Below are 16,528 nucleotides of genomic sequence, written 5' to 3' on the forward strand. Positions count from 1 at the left end.
GTCTCCCCCTGAGAAATCTGGTCTTTTGTGTGCTTTTACCCTGTACTATACAGATTTCATGGGGGGAGACCAGCATTTCTCAAATTGGGGATCCTGACCCAAAAGGGAGTTGCAGGGGGGTCACCAGGTTATTTTAGGGGGCTCGCAGTATTGCCACCCTTACTTCTGCACTGACTTCAGAGCTGGGAGGCCAGAGAGTGGCGGCTGTTGACTGAGCACCCCGCTCCGAAGGCAGTACCCCACTACCACCACCAGCACAGAATTAAGGGTAGCAATATCATATTATGCCACCCTTGCTTCTGTGCTACTGCTGAAAATGGCTCTGCCGTCAGAGCTGGGCTTCTAGCCAGCAGCCACCGCTCTCCAGCTGCCCAGATCTGAAGGCAGCACTGCCGCCAGCAGCAGCGCAGAAGTAAGGGTAGCAGTACTGCAACCCCTTCTACAATGACCTTGCAACCCCCCCCACGACTCCTTTTTGGGTCAGGATCCCTACAATTACAACACTGTGAAATTTCAGATTTAAATAGCTGAAATCATGAAATTTATGATTTTTAAATCCTATGACCATGAAATTGACCAAAATGGACCCTGAATTCAGTAGGGCCCTACCAATACATCAGCATGCTGCTGGATGATGCTATGCTGAAGGGGGTGGTGTCCGTAAATCAGTAGGGGGTTGCTTTCCTTTGCCTCAGGAAGGACAGAAATGGCTTACCAATACACAGGAGGTGGTATGCTACAGGGAGCAATGTGGGTGATTCAACATGGGGTATTGTGCCCTCAGTAATGACTCCTGGGCCATTGCCTTGTACTAGGATACAGGCTGGAATGCAGAGAGTGGTGTTTAAAAAAAGATATAAAACGGAAGCCCTAACCTTGGCTCTTGGGGTCCTAAAGATCCCCTGTCACTTTTCTTAATCATTGGCTTGTTATCCCCATGGTCCTGGCCAAATCTCAATGTAGGAGGTTGTTTTTGCCTCTTTACGTGCCCTCTGCAGTTTCTATTATATGAATCTCCTTATCTTTTAGTGTTAAATAGTCACTGCCCCAGAAGTGGCTGCACTTTGGTGGCCCCTGAATTCTTAGGATTTCTTGGTGCTTAAGGAATGTGAGATACATTATTAATAAGTTTTGAATAAAACCATTAGGAACTGCAGTCCCATCTATACCTCTCTGGCTTGCTTCACTTGCCTCTAGGCCAGCCCCCTCTCAAAGATACATGGGGGTCTTCGCTCTCAAGCCCGACTCTGTCTGCACCATCCCTTGTCCTGGAGCTACATGGAGGCCTCACTCTCTCTCTCTCTCCTGCTTCAGGAACACCTGATCGCTCAGCACTCCAGTTCCTGAGAGATCCAATCCGTTTCTTCCCTCACTTTTCTCTCGGATTCGGTTGCTCCCGGGTCTGTCTTGCCAAAAAAACTCCAGGCTTCTCCCATTCCTTTGTACTGGGGAGTGGGAAGGGAGGAGAAATTGCAGGAAACTGGGGAAAGAAAGGAGAGTGGAGCGAGACAGATTTGGGGAGAGGAGGGAGGCAGGAAAGGAGTGGGACACCATAAATTTCACCTGATTTCAGATGCAGGCTCTCAGGGGAGAGGGTCTGTGGCTCAGAGAGACAAAGATGTTCAGATGATTCCTGATATTATCTCTGCCCCCCACACTTTATTTTGAGCCTCTGACTGAGTCCCCCTCTCCATCTAATACACTTCCCCCAGCCCGTTGACTGAAGGGGGCCCATTGTTAAGTCGTTCCCCTCTGTCCCTCTTGGGTGTCTGTTTTGGGGGGAGTTTGGAGAGGGACTCGGAGCAGTTTCGAGCAAGAGCCCGCGTGGCCAGGGCCTTGTGCAGCCCATAGAGCAAGCGCCCTGCTGAGGCTCGCCCCCGCTCCAGCTCCAGCTCCCCCCCCGAGCTCCCTCTTTCCAGCCTTATCCCTCTCCCCTCTTTCTCTCCTCCCCCCACCCACTCCTCTGGCTTTGCCCTCCCTCCCCCTGTCCCCGGCGCGGCTCTCACGCGCTTCCCCCGCCCGCTCCCGGCCCCTGCGCTCGCGCCGGGCTCCGAAGACAAACATTTTGTCTAGCGGGAGGTGACTGCCGGGGCGGGGGCGGCAGCCGCCGGGGGGTGACAGCGCGGCGGGGGGCGCTTCGGAAATGGGAGGCGGCTAAGGGCGGCCGCGGCTGGAGCGATGGGCGAGCGGCTGGGCGGTGTTTGAAAGCGGGGTGCTGCGCTGCTCCACGGCCCCGCGGCCATCGCTGCTCCAGCGGCCGCCTCCTCACCAGCCCGGAGCCACGGAGCCAGGAGGCTGACGGAGGAAGGGGGCGTATTTAGTGCCCTTCCCCCCACCCCGCGCCTCCAGTCGACCTCCTCCCGGGAGCCTGCGGTGAGTCCCGCGCCTGCTCGGGCTGCGCCTGCCCCCCGCCTGTCATTGTCTCTCTCTCACCCCCCCCCACGCGTGTCGGCCCCGGGCAGGCGGGCGGGGGGGCGAGAGGCAAAGCTGCGGAGGGGTGGGGGGGAGAGGCAGGACCGCTGCTTAACCCCGCCGGTGCCAGCCCAGGCTGTGCCCGCCCGCAGCGCTGCCTGCTCCGACGGGGATGCAGGGGGTGGGTGGCGCGGGAGGCTGGGTCCTGCAGCCCCGGGAGGGCTGTGGCAGAGCTCGGCGGTCCCTGCTGGGAGGATCCCTGCTGTCTTGCCCGGCCGAGGTTGTGCTCCCTGAGCCGCCCCCCCCCGTCCCCGGCAGGGGGTGATGGACACGGGGGGCTGCGCTTGCATCGGGTCCGGGGGTCTGTCCAGTCCCCTCCCACGCCGCGGGGGGCCAGAGCTAGCACGGCGTGACGTCACCCTCCGGGTGCCTCGCTGGAGCAGCCCCCTCCCTCCCGCCGCTCGGGGAAAGTTGGGCTGGGGGGTCCGAGCGGCGTTTGGGGGAGCCGGGGGTTGGGCGCGCAGGGATGCGGGGCAGCTGGGCACGGGAGGGATGGGTACGTGGGTCTGGGTGTCGGCTGCAGTGGGGTGGGAGGGTTCTGAATGTGCAACCCGACGCCCGTGCAAGAACAACGCTGGAAAAGCACCAGGCAAACGTGTTGTATTACTGGGATGTCTCCTCCTCTTCTCCTGCCCCCCCTCAGATCATCCCCGGCTCATCTTGGCAAATTCCTTTCCCAAAATTGAGCTGTTGGTTCCTTTCCAGGTGCAGTTTGGGGAGAGGCAGAAATATTTTTTGGTTCTCTTCGGAGTCCTGGTGATTCCCCCATGATCTCTTCAGGGGAATAGCCGCAGGAAGAAGGTTTACTCAATCCCCAGCTTCCCATTCCGCCATGGTGGGGACCCACTACCGGCCACTACATGGAAATTCTTCCAAGAAAAACCACTAGGTTGCTGCCAGGGCACCAGAGTGCAGATAACTGGCCTGCAAGTGGATTGTCATCAGGCTGGCCTTTGTGGTCCATTCCACTTGGCCAGCGTCTTCTTGCTTGTTATGTTGGCTATTCAGTTGCTGTTGGTCCTGGAATTGATCAATATGTTTCCCACGGTGTCCTCAGTGTTTTTATCTGCAGGCCAGCCACAATGTTTGTTTTGTTCTGTGCACCATTTGTTTGTGGTTGTGCTGGCCATTGTTGCCCAGCGAGTTGCTGTAGTTCCGAGAATTTGGTCACCATTGCATAACCCTATGCATTATCATTGCATACTATTGAGTTGCATTTGGATTGTCTTTTATGATGGCCAATGAGTTGTTGGCCAATTTTTTAACGTTATGTTTCTCTTTGTGTTGTGACTGGCTTGGTCTATGTGCTGACTGTTGAGTTGCCCATACTGTTACTATGAGATTGTTCATTGCTTCAGGACTAATAAAGGCACTTCTGTCCTGTTCTGGTTATGCAACATTTTATCCTTATCCAGATACTTCTTCATTATGCCTGGAAGAAGTACCTGTATTTAAGCAAGTGGGTGAAGCCATGCTGCAAAATTCTTACTCATTATCACAGTTGGGTTGTGGATGGAGGTGGTCAAATTATTGAGATTAATTTATTTGACGAATTTCATTTCTTCTCTCCCCGTGACTATTCCTTGCCCAAGTAATTATTTTCATGTTACTTGTGATTGTATAATGACTTGTCTGTGTGAATAAATGTCAGCCGTTGGTTGCTAGTGACTTGCTTGCTCTGTTCCTGACTGGATGATCTGGTCTTTCTCAGCAGAAGGACCCCTTTTCCATTTGTGATCTCTGGGGATTGTTTGAATTCTTGACTGAGATTTTCAATATGGCTGTGAAGGAACATCCAATGCTAAGGCTGTCACCCAAAGCAATAAAACTCACTCAAACATTTGCAAATTAAATGTCATGAATCCTAATGATAAAACTTGCTGATCCTCTTCTACTGTAGTAATCCCCCTCTCCTCAGATACTGGTAGATGGTTCTTATGTCCTCACCTTCAGGCTTGTCTGCATAGAATTACATTGGAAATTTAGGTTTCAGAGTAACAGCCGTGTTAGTCTGTATTCGCAAAAAGAAAAGGAGTACTTGTGGCACCTTAGAGACTAACCAATTTATTTGAGCGTGAGCTACAGCTCACTTCATCGGATGCATACCGTGGAAACTGCAGCAGACTTTATATATACACAGAGAATATGAAACAATACCTCCTCCCACCCCACTGTCCTGCTGGTAATAGCTTATCTAAAGTGATCATCAGGTGGGCCATTTCCAGCACAAATCCAGGTTTTCTCACCCTCCACCCCCCCACCAGCAGGAGAGTGAATTTGTGTGGGGGGGTGGAGGGTGAGAAAACCTGGATTTGTGCTGGAAATGGCCCACCTGATGATCACTTTAGATAAGCTATTACCAGCAGGACAGTGGGGTGGGAGGAGGTATTGTTTCATATTCTCTGTGTATATATAAAGTCTGCTGCAGTTTCCACGGTATGCATCCGATGAAGTGAGCTGTAGCTCACGCTCAAATAAATTGGTTAGTCTCTAAGGTGCCACAAGTACTCCTTTTCTTATTGGAAATTTAGTGGCATAGTTATACAGGAATAACTCCCCATGAAGACACTTTTATTCTGGAATATGAGTGTCCACATGTGGAGTTATTCCAGCATAACTATAACGGTATAATACGCAGTCCCCAGTATTGCTCTGATCACTTTTTCAGCTTTGTCCCATAGCAAATTTCTGTGTGATTCCTCTTCTTCTCTGGTGTCTTTTTGTTGCTCCTGCTCTCCAGGCATCTCCTGTTCATTGAGAATCTGGGTTTCAGATTATTTCCCCTCAATATGTTAGCTGGATTTGTCCAGGTTTTGTTATTTCCTGCCCATGTCTCTAATCTCTCTTGGTCATGTGAACTACTTTATTGTCCTCTGTGGGTTTTGCAACCCCTTTCAGTCTAGTATCATCAGATCCTCAGCTACAAGGTGCCCTAGATGTGCAAAGTATTTTTCATGTATTTATCGCTTCCTCTTTGCTGCATTTTCTTAAGGTGGAATTTTACTAGTGAAACAGTAACTTTGTTTTACCTTTACAACAGCCAAAAAATGAGTACAAAATATCAACCCTTTATAAAATTCTTAAAGGCTAATAGCCTGAGAGGAAAGTCAAATACTCTGAGTATGATTAAAATAGAAAGTGCCTATGAAAAAGAAGTATTCTTAAAAATCTCCTGGGCCACTTTCAGGTTGTCTTCACTGCAGAGTTAACCCAAGTGATCTTCCCTGGGTCGTCCTAGCCTGGGTGTGAACAGCCACATTGCCAAGCCGTATCTTTGTTACTGTGTGCTCACTGGAACTGCATTCACCCATATGTGTTGCTAGGACTTGTGGGGGCACATCCTAGGATTTTTTGTGCTGCAGTAAGTTGAACTGCTCTATGATTCTTTCCCAGTAAATCGTGGGAGAACTCATCTTCCCTTCTGGATACAGGAGGAATTGTGGGAAGGCACTGCAGGACTGTAAGCACTCAAGTGATTTAGCCTGCATCCTGAGTCATGGCAAAGTGGATGGGTTACCAGCTCAGGTGAAAGTCTCACTTGGGTATTAGCCTGTACCCCCAGCCGGGCCAAATAGCTCAGGTTAAAAGCACCACTAATCTTGGGTGAGGAGGGGTTTGGTTTTGGGCAGGAGGGGGCTTAGAGGCAACACCTGAATAAGAGCCTGTGTTAACTCCACAGTGAAGACATGCCCTCACAGGTCGTTTGTAACCAGTTTCCTCTGACTACAATAATTTGTTATTGTAGGGTCTTGTGTGTGCAACTGTTTGTTACTGTCTCCCATGAGATAACATTTTTTAATGGATTGGGATGGGACCATATTTTCTCCCTGCAAACACAAGGGTAACTACTGTGTCGTCTTTGGGCAATTTTAGCCAGTAATATCCCAGTTGGGTTTTGTGGAGGGAGGGCAGGCAAGTGTTGCCGTTCTTCCCCACATTCACTGCCCAGGTGATGTCATTTGTCAGGGATCAGTTTAGCTGAGAGATTTCAGGCTACAACGATTCTTTGTTTTACAAGCTGCAGTTGAGAATTGGAATTTAATTCAAGGATGCCCCTTGATTTTTTCCCCTTCTCTTTGTGTTGTGGAAGTGTAGGATTAGTGAGTGAGTAATTATCCATATTGGGCATCCAGGGTCTTTCTTGCTATGGTTCTTCCTGCAGGCAGGCTTGATACTTGAAATGATTTTTGACAGAGTTATTCTATGGTTGTCCAACTTCTGTGAATGATAGTTTTATCCACAGTTAGGTCATGATTGTTCATTAGGCTTTTCGTGTATGGGTGATGGTGAGGGTTAGCTCAGGGTTGTCCATCAGACCATGTCCCTACAAACTGATTTCACTCAGGACTAGCCCACGGTCATCTGCTAGCATCTTAGTGATTGATGGCTATCTTGGTGTTAAATTAATACATTTTAAAGCTTGAATGGACCATTATGACCATATAATATGACCCCTCCATTGCCGAGCAAAGGGCATAGAACTCACGCAGTGATTCCTTCATGAAGACCATAACTTCTGGTGGACCTAGAGCATATCTTTTAGGGAGACATTCTGTCTTCATTTAAAGATTTCAAGTGATGAAGAATCTACCACACTACTTAGTAAACTGTTTCAGTGGTTAATTACCTTGACTGTTAAAAATGTGCACCTTATTTCCTGTTTGAAGCTTCAGCTTTCAGCAGTTGGATCTGGTGTGGTAGATTAAAGGGCCCTTTGCTTTCAAAAATCTTCTTACCATGTAGGTACTTACAGACTGTGATCAAGTCACTTTTTAACCTTCTTTTTGATAAACTAAATAGATTGAGTTTCTTAAGTCTCTCTTTATAAAGCAGGTTTTCCAGACCTAAAATCTTTCTTATAATTCTTTTCTGAATCCTTTCCAGTGTCTCAACATCCCCTTTGAAGTGTAGGCATGAGAACTGAACACAGTATTCCACTAGTGTTCTCACCAGTGCTGTATACAGAAGCGTCTCCCTACTGCTACTCAATATTCTTCTGTTCGTACGTCCATGGATTTCACCAGCTGTCTTAGCCATAGCATTGACTGGGAGCTCATGTTCACTTTGTTATTCACCATGACCCACAAGCCATTTTGAGAGTCAGTGCTTCCCAGGATATAGCCTCCCTTCCTGTGAGTGTTTGTTCCTTGATGTATGACCTTTCATTTGGCTGTATTAAAATGCATGAACCCATTTTACCAAGTAATCCAGATTGCTTTGTATCAGATTTATCTGTCCTTACCATTATTTATTATTCCACCAATCTTTGTATCATCTGCAAATTTATCCAGGATTTTCCATCAGACAGTGCTTCCTTCAGTAATAGTTTCATCCTGAGATAGACCACAGTTGTGCCTTATATAAGCTTTTAATAGACTGTTTGATTCCCCACATACTCACTAGGGAAACATCCTAGTTGTTCTTATGACACTGGGTTCATGTGTTAGTGTTTTCACTGGGTTCAGGGGCAGGCCATGTTTGTGCCTTGAGCACTTTTGTTATGTGCAGTGGTTTTGCCCACAGGTTGTTAAAGAGTGCTTCATGTGGATGATGGTTATTCAAGGTTATATCACAATTGCCAGTCTGGAAGTGCTTCTGTAGGCTACTGGTTCACTTGCATAGGCTACTGCTATCCCAAGTGCTTCGAGGGATTTTGAGATCCAGAGATAAATCATAGTTTTTCATTAGGCGACCTGTCTAAAGGTGATAGTTACTCCCAGGTTTAGAAAAGGATTGTCTCCCATGTGGTCTCTTTATGGCTGATGGTTTCATTCAGGGTTAGGACATGGTTGCTCAAAAACATTGCCCAATAATTTGTGCACTTTGCACACTATCTTACATAGAGCTTCCTTCTGCCTGATGGGCAGCTGTGATCTAATGCTGAGTGACACCCCTTACCCAATGGGTAACTGCATGATGGACAACTGTGACCTGACCAGGTTAATTCATTACCAGGGGATATTTCCTGATGGGCAATCAAGACTTAGACCAGGATTGCTCTGTTATGTAGTGCGATGCTTCCTGATGGTGGACGAACATGACTGTGTTCTCCAGAGAAGACATCTGTTGACAAACATCTGTGGCACAACTGTAACCAGAACCATCACCTTTACAGGCACGTCCTGAGAGGCTACTATGGCCTAACCTTGATTGCAGCCATTCACTGTATGGGCACTGCTGAACGAGGGACATTCATATATTGAGTCTCTGGCTTTTCCTCTGGTGGCACTTAATGAGTGGGATTTGGGCTCTCAGGAGCTCAGAGGGAAAAGTATGTTGTTTTTTTTTAGTTTCCTGGTATTGACAACCAGGTAACAGGCAGGTACAATCTTGGATGTGCCATGTGCCATACAAGTGAGAGGTACCCACACCTTCTTTGTAATATCGCTAGTGAGATCATTCCAGTTAATGTATGGTATTGTGTAGGGCATCTGTCCCTCTACAGCTTTAGGTGCTGGTCGGGCAATGACAAGTCCCTGGTTAACGAGGGCTGACAGGCTTCATGTTTCTGGTCATTGAGTCCTGGCTGATTGCTGTCAGTTCTGAGGTGGCAGAGATTTTGGGGATACCCAACAACTCAAAGTTGATCTTTGCTTTGGTACTCATCTCCCAGGCTCAGGTACCCATTTAGGCAGGATGAGGCCAACTTTTGCTGCTTGCAAAGCTGGATCTTGTTGTTTAGATGTGGAGGTGCAGTAGGGTGGGGATTCTGGGACACCTGGCAGAATCTCTGTTGGAGTTGTGGAGAATTGGTGGGAACTTCAAACATTAACTGTACTTTGACTAGGGAGGCCATGAAAACTTAGAATCACAGAACTTAGTATAGGAACACTCCATCAGGTTTCCCCCAACCCAAAGTCAAGGGACCAGGGCAGGACTATTCTCCAAGTTCCATTTCGTAGGGTTCCTGCTTCTCAATATTCCAAGCAATGGGGCTATAGTCTATTCTGATGTGGAGATGACTCTCCCAGCCTTCAGATGCCTCAGTGCTATAGAACCGTTTCTGTGCTGCTTTTCCTTGGCTTATCTTACCCCTTTCCTTCTAGTTCTCCCCACTTATCCCCCCGCAAATTCCTCTCCCATTGGGGTTTTTGCCCCTCAGGCACTTGCAGAGAGTTCTTAAGTCCCCCCTCAGTCATGGCTTCAGTGATGCCAGTGGATTTTACTGTTTGAATCAATCCCCAGTTCTTAACCCCTCTAGCCCCATGAGCTTCTCTGTACTTCTTCTCTGAGCTCCCTCTAGTTTGTCACTATCTTTCTGGGACTGAGGAGACCAGAACTGAGTACAGTGTCCCAAGTGGGGTCTCCCCATAGTACCCACAGAATTAAGTATATGCAGAAAAAGCAAAAGTGTTCAATACATATTTATGTTCTGTATTTGGGGGGAAAGATGATGTAGTGATATATGATAAGACTCTTTCCATTCCACTTGTGTCCCTGGAGGATGTTAAACAGAAGGTATTAAAGTTAGACATTTTTAAATTGGCAGGTCTGGATAACTTGCATCCAAGAGTTTTAAAAGAGTAGGTGGAGGGGCTTGCTGCAACATAAATGTTAATTTTTAGTAAGACTTGGAATACTCGGGAAGTTAGACTGGAAGACAGCTAATGTTGTGCCAATATTTAAAAAGGGTAAACAGGATGACCCAGGTAATTATAGGCCTGTCAGTCTGACATCAATCCAAGGCAAGATAATGGAGTGGCTGACACAGGACTCAGTTAATAAAGAATTAAAGGATGGCATTAATTATAATACCCATCAACATGGATTTGTGGAAAATAGATCTGTCAAACTAACTTGATATCTTTTTTGATGAGATTACAAGTTTGATAAAGGTAATAGTGTTGATGTAATAGACTTCTGTGAGGCATTGATGTGGTACCACATGACATTTGTTTTAAAAAAACCTCAAATTATATAAAATTAACATGACACACATTAAATAGATTAAAAACTGGCTAACTGGTAGGTCTCAACATGTAATTGTAAATGCGGAAGCATCATTGAACAGGTGCATTTCTGGTGGGGCCACACAGGGTTTGGTTCTTGGTCCTACACTATTTAACATTTTATTAATGACCTGGAAGAAATTATAAAGTCATCACTGATAAAGTTTGCAGATGATGCACAAAACGGGGGAACTGATACAGAGCGATCTGGATAGCTTGGTAAGGTTGGCTCAAGCAAACAATATGCGTTTTAATATGGCTAGATGTATACATCTAGGAACAAAGAATGCAAGCCATACTTATATGATGCGGGACTCTGTCCTGGGAAGCAATGACTTGGAACAAGATTTGGGGGTCATGGTTGATAATCAGCTGAACATGAGCTCCCAGTGTGATGCTGTGGCCAAAAGGGCTAATGCAATGCTTGGATGCATAAATGGGAATCTTGACTAGGTGCAGAGAAGTTATTTTACCTTTGTATTTGGCACTGGTGTGATCACTGCTGGAATAATGTGTCCAGGTTTGGTGGCCACAATTCAAGAAGGATGTTGATAAATTGGAGAGGGTCCAGAAAAGAGCCACAAGAATGATCAAAAGATTAGAAAACATATGTTATAGTGATAGATTCCAGGAGCTCGATCTGTTTAGCTTGGCAAAGAAATGGTTATGGGGTGACTTGATTACAGTCTGCGTCCCTACACAAGGAACAAATATTTAATCCATCTAACAGAGAGAGGTATTACACAATCCAGTAGCTGGAAGTTGAAGCTAGACAAATTCAGAATGCAAATAAGATGTCTGTTTTTAACAGTGAGAGTACAATTTTCCAAGGGTCATGGTGGATTCTCAATCATTGAGAATTTTTAAATCAAGATTGGATGGTCTTCTAAAAGGTATGCTCTAGGAATTATTTTGGGGAAAGTTCAAAGGCCTGTGTTATACGGGGAACAGACTAAATGATCACCATGGTCCTTTCTGGCCTTGGAATCTATGAATCCATAAGTAGCCTTCAGTGTTGTTTTTTGTTGTTGTTGTTGTTTTGAAGGTCAAAAGGGAATGACCATACTGAATGCTGATCATGTTAATGTGGAGGGGAAGGATGTAGCATTGTGGCTTCCCTGCATGTGGACTTACTTTGGCCCATGATTGGGTTTTGGGTTCCTGTATTCCACGTATAACATGTAGCTGTGGATTTACCAGTAACAGACCATGAAAACAACATCCCTATGGTCAACACCAATAAAGAGATGCATCAGAAGTCCATAATCAGGATGGAAGAACAGCTAAGGGTGGGTCAGCATCCAGATCACTCCCACAGAGCCAGCCATCAGATGCCTGATTGGATCTGGTCTATGACTTCTGCAAGACACTCACTGACCTTCCTAAATAAGTAAATTTTAAACAGTGATCTATAATTGAAAAAAGAGTGGATAAAAGGGCCTACAAAAGAGCACAGCATTATTAATTATAATAATATGGCATCACTGCAGCTCTTTAGGTAAGGTTCGGTTGAGTGTTGCAATTACAGTATCCTCAGTAAAGCATTTAGGACAGAGGTGGGCAAACTTTTTGGCCCGAGGGCCTCATCAGGGAATAGAAATTGTTTGGAGGGCCGTGAATGCTCACAAAATTGGGGTTGGGCTGCGGGAGGGGGTGTGGGCTCTGGGGTGGGGCTGGGGATAAGGAGTTTGGGGTGTAGCAGGGTGCTCTAGGCTGGGACCGAGGGGTTTGGAGGGCAGGAGGGGGATCAGGGCTGGGGCAGGGGTGCGGGAAGGGGTTCAGATTCTGGCTGGGGGTGTGGGCTCTGGGGTGGGGCTGGGGATAAGAGGTTTGGGGTGCAGGAGGGTGCTCTGGGCTGGGATTGAGGGGTTTAGAGAGCGGGAGGGGGATCAGGGCTAGGGCAGGGGGTTGGGGGTGGGGAAAGGCTCAGGGGTGTAGCCCCTGACCCAGTGCCCCCTGGGGTGGGGCTGAGCCATGTGGCGCAACCCCGGCCGGAGCGGTGGAGTGGGACCAAGCCAAGTGGTGCAGGCCCGGCCCCTAACCCAGCGTCCCGGTTGGAGCGCCGGAGGGGCTGAGCCGTGTGGTGCGGCCCCAGACCCAGTGCCCCGGCTGGAGCAGAGCCAAGCCACTTGGTGTGGCTCACGGGCCGGCTTAAAATGGCTTGCGGGTCAGTTGTGTTCCACGGAGTGTAGTTTGCCCACCCCTGATTTAGGCCCTGATCCTGTACTGAGAACAGGATTGGTGGATTGTTGCATCCATATGGACTTCCATTGTGGTCTGTCCCCGGAGGAGGCCTTGCTCTGTGAGCACAAAATGAATCTTCTGATATTTTCAAGTAATTCCATTAGTTAGTTATAACCATTATAAAATGTGTCGTTAGGAATTATTTTATGGTGAATCCAACCTTCTTTTGGTTCCCTATAGCAAATTAATTTCTACTTCCACATTGTAACTAAATCTAAGGCATAGGTTACGGTTAAAGTTTATTAATAAGGTGAGTTTTGTATTTAACAACACACTTAGGCCTAATTTTTTCTACTTCACAGTGTCATAGAATCAGAATATCAGGGTTGGAAGGGACCTCAGGAGGTCGTCGAGTCCAACCCCCTGCTCAAAGCAGGACCAATCCCCCACTAAATCATCCCAGTCAGGGCTTTGTCAAGCCTGATCTTAAAAACCTCTAAGGAAGGAGATTCCACCACTTCCCTAGGTAACCCATTCCAGTGTTTCACCACCCTCCTAGTGAAGAAGTTTTTCCTAATATCCAACCTAAACCTCCCCCACTGCAACTTGAGACCATTACTCCTTGTTCTGTCATCTGCTACCACTGAGAACAGTCTAGATCCATCCTCTTTGGAACCCCCTTTCAGGTAGTTGAAAGCAGCTATCAAATCTCCCCCTCATTCTTCTCTTCTACAGACTAAATAATCCTAGTTCTTTCAGCCTCTCCTCCTAAGTCATGTGCTTCAGCCCCCTAATAATTTTTGTTGCCCTCTGCTGGACTCTTTCCAATTTTTCCACATCCTTCTTGTAGTATGGGGCCCAAAACTGGAAACAGTACTCCAGATGAGGCCTCACCCATGCTGAATAGAGGGGAACGATCACGTCCCTCGATCTCCTGGCAATACTTCTACTTATACAGCCCAAAATGCTGTTAGCCTTCTTGGCAACAAGGGCACACTGTTGACTCATATCCAGCTTCTCGTTCACTGTAACCCCTAGGTCCTTTTCTGCAGAACTGCTGCCTAGCCACTCAGTCCCTAGTCTGTAGCAGTGCATTGGATTCTTCCGTCCTAAGTGGAGGACTCCGCACTTGTCCTTTTTGAACCTCATCAGATTTCTTCTGGCCCAATCCTCTAATTTGTCTAGGTCCCTCTGTATCCCATCCCTACCCTCCAGTGTATCTACCACGCTTCCCAGTTTAGTGTCATCTGCAAACTTGCTAAGGGTGCAATCCACACCATCCTCCAGATCATTTATGAAGATAGTGAACAAAACTGGCCCCAGGACCGACCCTTGGGGCACTCCGCTTGATACCAGCTGCCAACTAGACATGGAGCCATTGATCACTACCCGTTGAGCCCGATGATCTAGCCAGCTTTCTATCCACCTTATAGTCCATTCGTCCAGCCTATACTTCTTTAACTTGCTTTAACTTGCCAGTAATCATTAGCAAATATTTTGTTCTCAGATATGATTCTAATTGAATTATAGCTTTCATTTAAAAAATTAAGTTTCTAGTCCTGAGTGTGAAGAAAATCTTAAAAGAACAAAAACCATAGTCTGAGTGTAAATGATGCCATCTTATCTGCCTGAGTCTGCAGGCAGCCTGAAACATGGGCTCTTAGTGGTCAGATTACCCACATTCATCTCAGAGCTATTATTAACTTTGAAACCTGATGATGACCATTTAAATAGAAATACTGTTAATTATTTTACAGATGGTTATTTAAGTAGAAACATCCAGATAATGTGATGAGTGGATTTGATGATAAAAATGTTTTTTTTTTTAAAGTTGCATGTAAAGCAGAGCTTGTCTACAGTTAAAATGCTACAGCAGCACAGCTGTGCCACACCAGTGCTTCATTATATACACTACCTACCTCAACGGGAGGGCTTCTCCCATTGGCATGGCTAATCCACCTCCCCGAGAGGTGGTAGGTAGGTGGATGGAAGAATTCTTTCGTTGACCTAACGCTATCTACATGGGGACTTAGGTTGGCTTAACTTAACTTAGCAGCAGGATACGGACCCTGGACTTCAGGAAAGCAGACTTCGACTCCCTCAGGGAACGGATGGGTAGGATCCCCTGGGGGACTAACATGAAGGGGAAAGGAGTCCAGGAGAGCTGGCTGTATTTCAAGGAATCCCTGTTGAGGTTACAGGGACAAACCATCCCGATGTGTCGAAAGAATAGTACATATGGCAGGCGACCAGCTTGGCTTAATGGTGAAATCCTAGCCGATCTTAAACATAAAAAAGAAGCTTACAAGAAGTGGAAGGTTGGACATATGACCAGGGAAGAGTATAAAAATATTGCTCGGGCATGTAGGAATGAAATCAGCAGGGCCAAATCGCACCTGGAGCTGCAGCTAGCAAGAGATGTCAAGAGTAACAAGAAGGGTTTCTTCAGGTATGTTGGCAACAAGAAGAAAGCCAAGGAAAGTGTGGGCCCCTTACTGAATGAGGGAGGCAACCTAGTGACAGAGGATGTGGAAAAAGCTAATGTACTCAATGCTTTTTTTGCCTCTGTCTTCACTAACAAGGTGAGTTAATCAATCCTGAAGCACTTACATGAGAGGAAAGTGATCAGGAACAGTCAGCATGGATTCACCAAGGGAAAGTCATGCCTGACTAATCTAATCGCCTTCTATGATGAGATTACTGGTTCTGTGGATGAAGGGAAAGCAGTGGATGTATTGTTTCTTGACTTTAGCAAAGCTTTTGACACGGTCTCCCACAGTATTCTTGTCAGCAAGTTAAAGAAGTACGGGCTGGATGAATGCACTATAAGGTGGGTAGAAAGTTGGCTAGATTGTCGGGCTCAACGGGTAGTGATCAATGGCTCTATGTCTAATTGGCAGCCGGTGTCAAGTGGAGTGCCCCAAGGGTCGGTCTTGGGGCCGGTTTTGTTCAATATCTTCATAAATGATCTGGAGGATGGTGTGGATTGCACTATCAGCAAATTTGCATTTGATACTAAACTAGGGGGAGTGGTAGATATGCTGGAGGGCAGGGATAGGATACAGAGGGACCTAGACAAATTGGAGGATTGGGCCAAAAGAAATCTGATGAGGTTCAATAAGGATAAGTGCAGGGTCCTGCACTTAGGACGGAAGAACCCAATGCTTCGCTACAGACTAGGGACCGAATGGCTAGGCAGCAGTTCTGCGGAAAAGGACCTAGGTGTGAAAGTGGAGGAAAAGCTGGATATGAGTCAGCAGTGTGCCCTTGTTGCCAAGAAGGCCAATGGCATTTTGGGATGTATAAGTAGGGGCATAGCGAGCAGATCGAGGGACATGATCGTCCCCCTCTATTCGACATTGGTGAGGCCTCATCTGGAGTACTGTGTCCAGTTTTGGGCCCCACACTGCAAGAAGGATGTGGATAAATTGGAGAGAGTCCAGCGAAGGGCAACAAAAATGATTAGGGGTCTGGAACACATGACTTATGAGGAGAGGCTGAGGGAACTGGGATTGTTTAGTCTGCAGAAGAGAAGAATGAGAGGGGATTTGATAGCTGCTTTCAACTACCTGAGAGATGGTTCCAGAGAAGATGGTTGTAGACTATTCTCAGTGGTAGAAGAGGACAGGACAAGGAGTAATGGTTTCAAGTTGCAGTGGGGGAGGTTTAGGTTGGATATTAGGAAAAACTTTTTTACGAGGAGGGTGGTGAAACACTGGAGTGCGTTACTTAGGGAGGTGGTAGAATCTCCTTCCTTAGAAGTTTTTAAGGTCAGTCTTGACAAAGCCCTGGCTGGGATGATTTAATTGGGGATTGGTCCTGCTTTGAGCAGGGGGTTGGACTAGATGACCTCCTGAGGTCCCTTCCAATCCTGATATTCTATGATTCTAACTACACTGCTCAGGGGTGTGGATTGTTCACAT

The 16,528-nt window shown here is 47.0% G+C and overlaps 1 protein-coding gene across 3 annotated transcripts in view; it reads left to right on the plus strand.

Moving 5' to 3' along the window:
- The window catches only part of ATN1 (atrophin 1), an 89,310-nt gene that overhangs the window by 6,364 nt on the left and 66,418 nt on the right, over positions 1-16,528 (plus strand). The window lies entirely within an intron of this gene.

Source organism: Lepidochelys kempii, chromosome 1 (genome assembly GCF_965140265.1).
Source record: "Lepidochelys kempii isolate rLepKem1 chromosome 1, rLepKem1.hap2, whole genome shotgun sequence".
NCBI lineage: Eukaryota > Metazoa > Chordata > Testudines > Cheloniidae > Lepidochelys > Lepidochelys kempii.